Raw genomic sequence first — 9,032 nt, 5'->3', positions numbered from 1 at the left:
TCCTCCTAACCTACATCCCCCTAGGTGTGGTTATGTCTTTGTGCTTCTGCTAATTTTTGGGTTGGCTTACCATTCTCTATTTGGTTATTCAGATTTCCCAGTACATTTGTAACTAGGTTTCTGTATTAAATTCTTTCTATTGGATTATCTGCAATGGGCTCTATTTTCTTCCCTGATATAGGGTTTTGTGAGACTACAATGGATTTGTATATACAAAGCTTTTTAGGTAGTTGCTGGCACATAGTAAGCACTCAACACATTTTAGTTATTTCATTTTTGGGACCTTAACGATGTTATACTACAAATGTTGATTTATTTGATATGTATTTCCTCTGTGAGTTCCCTCTGTGAAGGAACCCACACCCCAATGTGCATTCCCGCCAACATTGGCAGGGCAATCCTTACTGAAGTTGAGATTTGCTCTATATTCACTAGATTTCTGATACTTTTTAAAACACTAAGATGTTCTCCATTGTCAGGCCTTACTTGAATGTCCATGTAATGTGAACTATGTGATTAAGCCCTAAGACATAACATTTTCTATGTTTATTATAGATGGACCCTATATCATTGGTCCATATTCCTTCAGAAGAGTAGAACTTCAATTACCAGAGCCTAAGCATTTGAAATTACACTATGCCAGAGTTTTATCTTTCCTAATATTCTATAGAAGGAGACAAATAACAAAGAGAGGCAGGTAATGCAACTGTTGTTAAGTGAAGTTTTACTATGATCCAGGCACTCTTTTGAATGCCTGAGACACCCACATGGATAAGATACGAATTATAGTCTTAAGGAGACAACTGTCCGCAGAAAAGACAAGAATCTCTATAATTATGACAAATAGGGAACTGCGCTCATACAAAAAGGGAGGGAGTGATGATTCTGCTCGAGTGGAGATTTAGGGAATTTGGGAATGGGGCTTCGGGGAGATGACGATTGAGTTGATAGCAGAGATGTTTTTAACACTAAACTTCAAGTTCCTGGTCTCTGAGATTTCTTTAACTCTAGATTTCTCTGATTAGGTTGCAGTCTCCCACAGCATTCAGTCACCTGCCTGTACAAAGAGAATTATGACTTTTAACAAGGACCCTGAGATTTTGCATGGTTCAGGGTCAACAATGCAAAAGTATATTTTGCTTGGTATGTTTATACTTAATACTAATACTGGTTTTACTGTAGCTACTACTACTGCTATAGCTACTCCTACTACTATAAGTACTGCTACTGCAACTACTTCTACCATTGCTATCACTATGATTATTAGAACTGCTTTCTACTGCTATTATGACTACTACTAGGTAATACTTATTTTTCCAGGCATCATTTTAAGTTCTTTAAATATTTAAGATAGGAGATTTATCAATTTTTAAGAAGGAGTTTCAAGAGTATTGCTAAAAAAGGATGATTATTTCACTAGAAAAACTCAGTTAATACAATTATCCCATTTTCCAAAGTATGCTGATAATTCAAGTTCCAATTACGAGTGGTTGCCCTGTTTCCCTTTTCTTCAAGTTTCTTGGTATTATTTTATGAAGGATAATCATCTGTTCCAACAAATTGGTAGCCTTTTTTAGGTCAATAACTAAATCTTCTTTTCTTTTATGTCTTTCCAAACCACTTTATATAGCATTTTGAATACTAAATCATGCCAAGTGTCTGACAGATGATAAGCTAATTGTGTACAGTTCTCGCTTGTCATGAAATTTTCTTATAGTTCCTCAAATGTAATTTAATGCCTTGAAGTTTAATGCCTCTGTGCTTGCACATGTTCTTCTCTCAAACTGGAACCTCCTTTTCTCCATCTTTGGCCAATCTCTGGGTGTTCTTAATGTTTAATTCAAAGGTCTTCTCACCTGAAAATCATTTCCCTAGCTTAAGGTCTGGTTTAGAGGCCGCCTTTCCACTCTCAGAACACACTGTGCTTGCTCTTTTCTATCATATGTTACGTGTTCAATGCACTAAATACTGTGATTTATTATATATTATTATGTACTCATAGATTTATTTATTTTCAATTCTTCTATAAACTCTTCAGGAGAACTAATTTTTTATGCTTGGTACTAACTACCCTTCTTGGCACACGGCACATATTTGTGGAATAAACGAATGAATGAATAAGTGAAGTTAGATCCAGGGATCATGCTGAGGAGGGAAAAATTCATTTTCCCAGTCTGAATCTTTCTATGAACAAAATTCATCTGGTTGTATTGTAGTACTCTTTTCATTTCCAAATGCAGCTCTATTAAAAAAAATATATGTGTGACACTCTGACCCATCCTATTTGCTATAATGGCCTTAGGGATAGAGGTGGAAATATTTCACTCAATTTGGCAGAGCAAAAAGAACGAGATTGGAGAACACATCAAACATCAACAGCTCAACTGAGGGAACTGGAGCCTTTATTTCCAATCCAAGAACTGGATATGTTCTCAGGGTTGGAAGGACAGAGTGTCACAGTGTTGTGTGAGACTCTCAGCTGGCAACATTAATGAGAAACGGCCTCACTCAGGTTTGAAGGGTGTGAGCTCAGAAAGGCCTTGTGAGGTTGAGTCTGTTTTAAATATCTCTCTGCCTGAATCATCTTGGTACTGGCTCCTCTAAACTCATGGTGCCTTGGACAGTTTCCTCTCTCTGGAATGAAGTGTGTATGTTGGCTAGAGCAGACTAGGCAGAGGCAATCCTGGCTTAGCTGATTCCTGGAGGGATGTTATAGTTAATTGGGTAAGAAAGTTTGAAAGAAGTGACTCAGAGGAACAACAAGACTTTGCCTTCAAACTAGTTACCTTCAAATGAAGTTACCTTCATTTACCTAGAAGCCATCTTTTGGCTTCTAAACATTTAAAGGAGTTTGGACTGAGGTGTACAGTCTGGAAGAAATCTCATAGCCCGTTACAGAAAAATGAAAGCTGGGAGAGAGTATTGGGGTTCAAGAGATGGGGAGGAGCAATAAATACTACTCCCTCCCACCCCCACTCTGGCTTCACTGTCTGAGTTGAGAAATAGGACAAAAGAATAAGACAGGTAGAGTCAAAATACCACATCTTGATTGATAGTGGCAAGATTAGACTGGAGGACATAACTTAAGGAGACAGCCAAACAGTCTGCCTGTCATAGGCAATGCTGGATCATAAGACTTGGGGTGTAGGACAACAGAGGAGAACAAATGTGCCCTACGGTGAAGAAGAAGGAACTGGTCTAGGCATGCTTCCCTTTATTTTCTCTAACACTCACCCACAGAATGTCTTTCCTCTTCCAATAGGATGTAGTGATTGAGAGGACAGTGAGATCAAGAACACTGTTGATGGATCTCCTATATGGAAGGAAAGATTGGGAATGGGAAGAAGAAGCAACCTCTCTCTATCCCATCTGAGCATAAGGAACCCACCATGTGTCCCACACATTGCTTACATGATTCAGTGTGGCCCTCACTACAACCCAATATGTGCTAGGTACTGTCCATATCCTCAGATTCAGGCACAAATCCATATCCCAACTATGTGGATTTGTAACTGGGCTCCACCATTCGCTAGCTTTGTGACAGTAGGCAAATGACGTAATTCCGTGACTGAGTTTCTTAAAGTGCAAGATGGAGTTAACAGCAGTACCTACCTCACAGGGTGTCATGAAGATTAATTAATTAGAACACGCAATATAGAACATAGTCTATACATTATACTGCACTTAAGAAGCAGCATGTGTGTGATATTATTATTTTGATAGATGAAAAACAACAATAATAACAACAACAACAAAGCTCAGAGAAGTTGGATAATTTGCTGACAGTGCCATAAATAATAAATGTCATCATAGAGGTTACTGAAATTCGGATCTGTCTGACCCTGATGCACATGCTTTTTCTGTTTCATTATGCATCTCTCAAAGTGCTTCAAAATGGTTAAAAGTATGAAGTAATAGTGATGTCCAAGTGGGATAGTTATGCTAATATTTAATGGACTGATTAAGTTGATCCCCCCCACCCCATTCATGGTGACAATGTCACCTTCATTAGTTACAGCTTGGCTAGGTGCCCTGGTTACTCCCACTGCTTAGAACTCTGCTGGTGGCAACTCTACAAGGTTAGAATGATCTCTCCCTAACTCTGAGTCCTGCTTCATCCCCTGGACCCTGGAACAGCACCTTGAGATCCCATAATGTCCCCCTAAACAGCTTCTTAGCTTTCTGGCTTTGGCTGCCTATTTCATGGGTGTTGTGATTCAGTTCATTGGGTTGATTGGGGAATAGACAATTCTTTTGTGTTCTGAGCACCCAATTTAAACACGTGGGGGAGGAGGGCATTTCCCCCATGCTAAGAAGCAATCTCGGGACACCAGCTGGATATCCCACAATTCAACTCAATTCTGCCACTATCCATGCAGAGATAGCATCAGATTCCACAGGTTGAGGGCTCAATCGTACAAGACTTCCCTCCTCCCCCTTCAAATGCCAGTCACAAGCCCAGGCTGTTACCTGCATTTTTGACCCACTGACTACCGATTGGAGGGCTTCCACGACCTCCTCAAATGTCAGTCACAAGTCCAGGTTACCACCTGGACTTCTGACCAACTAGCTATAAATCAGAGGTGCCCAAGACTCCCTCATTCTATGAGTTTGATGAATTTGCTAGAGAAGCTCACAGAACTCAGGAAACGTTTTACTTACTCGATTATCGATTTATTATAAAAAAGATGTAACTCAGGAGCAGCCAGATGGAAAAGCTGCATGGGGCAAGGTATGGGGAAAGAGCTTGGAGCTTTCATGCTCAATCTGAGTGGGACACTCCCCAAATCTCCACATGTTCACCAACCTGGAAGCTCTACCAACCCTGTACTTTTGAGTTTTTATGGAGGTTTCATTACATAGGCGTGATTGATTAAATCATTGGCCATTGGTGATTGATTTAACATCCAGCCAGCCCCTCTCCCCTCCCATTCTTAGGTGGGGTCCAAAAAGTCACCTTGTTAATATAACAGAAGACATCTTTATTGCTCTCATCTCCTAGGAAATTCCAAAGGTTTTGGGAACTGTGAGCCAGGAAACATGGACAAAGATCAACTATATATAAGAAATATATGAATGACTAAATGTCATACAATGTCATATAAGAAATGTCATTTCTTATAAATCACAATATCAAAACAACCTGCCATCCTCTCCATTATTTGCAACTCCTACCACCTCTTCTCCCTCAGGACCCGTGGTCAAAATTCTTTATCATCAGAAAAACATAAATAATGATGACAGTAAATGTTTAATGAGTGTTAAGTGTGCACCAGATATTTTTCTAAGTATTTTATTAAAGAATATTATCTTCATAATAAACATTTGAGGTAAGTAATATTTTTCCTATTATACAAATAAGAAAAACGAGGCACAGAGATGTTAGGAGACTTGTCCAAAGTCTCAAAGCTAGTAAGTGGTGGAGATAAAATGTAAGCCTAGGCAGTTTGGCTTCAGTTTGCAAGCTCTTTGGCAGCTATATTGCCTCTCATGCAATACTAACTTGGGGGACACACCAGGAAATTCCTGAGCCCCTAACAACCATCTCCCACTAAAGTTTTGTCCTCCATGCCACATGCAATCTCCTACTGACGCTTCAAGACCCAGATCTCATTCTTCTCTCCAGACTCCTCTGCCTCTTCCAACCAACTTTGACTGCTTCCGTTTTGGTGCCACTGTTGCTTCTGTCAATCATTTCTATTGTAACACATATTACTGTAGCATATGTTTTATTAGTGAGATGTCATATTTTATTGAGGTATACCTTATATTCAAAGAAATATAAAGATCTTAAGCATACAGTTTAATCAGTTTTGACAAATGCATACAATCTGTTTAACCCACACCACTCTAAGATATAGAAGACGTCCATCATCTCGGAAGTTCCTTCATGCCCCCTTCTAGCCAATTCCTGCACATCCTTCTTCCCTAAACCAGCCACTCCTCTGATTTCTTTTGCTTTTACCTTAACTTTGCCTAGAACATCATATAAATGGAATCATACAGTATGTACCCTTTTGTGCTTGTTTTTATTTCACTCAGCTCAGTGTTTTGAGATTTATTTCCTATTGTTGCATATATCAATAGTTCCTTTTATTATTGAGTAGCCATTTCATTATATAAATATATTGAAATTTGTTTATTTAATGAATATCCTGAAATTTGTTTATTTTTCTGTTGGGACATTTGTGTTCCTTTTTTCAGCTTTTGGCTTTCATGAATAAAGAGCTCTGAGCATTCTAGGGCAAATATTTTTGTAGACACAGAACATAAGTTTTCATTTCTCTTAGATAAATACAGAGAAGTGGAATTCATGGATCAGAAGGTAAAGGTATGTTTAGTTTTATAAGAAACTGCCAAGCCATTTTCCAAAGTGATTGTATCATTTTACACTCTCACCAACAATGTATGAAGGTTCCAGTTGCTCCTTATCCTCACCAACACTTGGTATTTTCAGTCTTAAATTTTAGCAGTTTTAGAGACTGTGTAGTGGTAGCTCCACACGATTTTGATTTTCATTTTCCTAATGATTAATGATGTTCAGCACTTTGTCATGTGCTTTTTGATGGTTCATCTATCTTCCTTTGTGAGCTGTCTGTTCAAGTATTTTGCTTCTCACCCGCCTCTGCCATTTCTATATAGGTTTCTTAAGTTTTAATTTTTGTGTTGTCAGTGTTGTTTATATATTCTGGATACAATCCTTTGTATGACTTATACTGAAAATATTTTCTTCCATTGTGTGGCTTGTCTAATCATTTTCTTAATGCTATCTTTTCATGAATAGAAGTTCAATTTTGGTGAAGTCCAATTTATCAATTTTTTTTTCTTTTATGGCTAATACTTTTAGGGTTCTGCCCAGAAAATCTTTGCCTGCACCAAGGCCATGAAGATAGTCTTCTATAAGTCATAGTTTGCCTTTTATCTGTAAGTCTGTAATCTATTTTGAGTAATTTTTTTTGTGTATGGTGTGAGGTAACGGTTTATATGTCTTCCCCCCCGCCCCCTATCTAGTTTTTCCACCAAAATTTATTGAAAAAATTTTGTCAAAACTTAATTGATTGTCTAAGTAGGAGTATACACGTGCTTGTTCCCACTCTTAGGAGAAAGGCTATACACTGACTGATTTTTGAATGTTAGACCAACTTTGCATTTCTCAGATGAACTCTTAATCATGCAACATTGTGTTTTTAATATATTGTTGGATTTGAATGGCTAATATTTAAAACTGTTTTTTCTGTTTAATCATGTGTAATATGGTCATTAGTTTTCTTTCAATACCTTTGAATGGTTTTGAGAGCATGGTTATGCTGGGCTCATAAAATAAATGTGTAAAATTGATATTACTTTTTACTTATTTGATAGAATTTACTACTGACACCATTTGGATCTGAGCTTTCTTCATGGTATGCTTTTTAAATACTAATTCAATTTCGTTAATAAATATAAGGTTTTATAATATAAAGGCTTCTATTTAATATATAAATTATATATGTATTTATATATAAATATATAAAAATTTTATTTAATATATAAAATATAAGATTTTCTATTTCTTCTTGGGTCTGTAGATCTATGATGATATTCCTTCTTTCATTCCTGACACTGATAATTTGTGTTTTCATTCTTTTTGTTTTCTTGACTAGTCTAGAGAGAGATTTATCAATATTATTAACTTTCTCAAAGGACAAACATTTGGTTTCATTAATTTCCTCTAGACTTATTTGTTTTCTATTTTACTGGTTTCTATTATATTTATTTTATTTCTTCCTTCTAGTGACTTTAGGTTTAATTTCTTCTTCTTTTTCTAGCTTCTCTGACAGAAGCTTAGATTGTTGACTTTAAACCTTTATTCTTTTCTAATATAAGCATATAGAGCTATAAAATTTCCCCTAAGCAGGGCGTTAGTTGCATCCCAATGCATATTTAGATATATCTTAATTATCATTCAGTTGAAAATATTTTCTGATTTGGCTTGCTATTTTGTCTTTGACGTTGGTTAATCTGTAGTGTGTTGCTTAACTTTCAAGTATTTTGAGATTTTCCAGACATCTTTTTGGTATTGATTTCTATTTTAATTCTGTTGTATTTAGAAAATGTACTCTGTATAATTTCAATTCTTTCAAATTTATTGAAACTTTTTGTGGCCTAATAAATGTTCTGTCTGGGTGAATATTTCATTAACAAATGAAAAGAATGTATATTCTGGAGTTGATGGTTCTAGTGTTCTCTAAATACCTAATAAGGTAAGTTTAGTTGATAGTGCTATTCAGATTTTCTAGATAATGCCTAAATTTTTGTCTGGCTTTTTGCATCAAATACTGATACAGTAGTGTTGAGATCTCCAGCTATTATTTTATTTTTATCTATTTGTCCATTTAGTTCTTTAGTTTTTGCTTCATGTATTGTAAAGCTTTCTCATTTGGTAAATGTATATTTAGTATTGTTATTTCTTCTTGATGAATTTTCTTGCTATCATTTAAAAATATCTCTCTTTATCTCTGATAATATTCCTTGTCCTAAGGTGTATTTTATCTAATATATACATAGATATTCAGCTTTCTTATGATTAGTGTTGGTATGACATCTGTTATTCCATTCTGTCTTTAATGTATCTTGTCTTTCAACTTAAAGTGCATCTAAAAATATACAGCATATGGTTGCATCTTGCTTTCTGTTTTTAATTTAATTTGAGGATTTCTGCCATTGATTGGTGTTTTTACTCCATTTGCATGATTACTCATATTTTAAATTTATTTTAATTTTTATTTTGTCTATCATTTGGTTATTTGTTTTCTTTTTGTCTACAATGAATTAATACCATGTCTTTCACATGAGAGCCTTGCAAAAATATATTTCCATTTGTCCTTCCTATCCTTCATGCTATTTTTGATATACATTTTACTTTCACATATGTTTTTTCCTTTGAGTCAATTATTTTAAGTAAATTAAGAAACAAGAACAAAAGTATTTTATATTTACCTATATATTTACCATTTCTGGTACTCTTGTGTGTGGGTGTGCATGCATGTGTG

This window comes from Ceratotherium simum, chromosome 8, assembly GCF_057802395.1.
Source record: "Ceratotherium simum simum isolate JZ-2026a chromosome 8, ASM5780239v1, whole genome shotgun sequence".
Classification (NCBI taxonomy): domain Eukaryota; kingdom Metazoa; phylum Chordata; class Mammalia; order Perissodactyla; family Rhinocerotidae; genus Ceratotherium; species Ceratotherium simum.
This window is presented reverse-complemented; position numbering follows the sequence as displayed.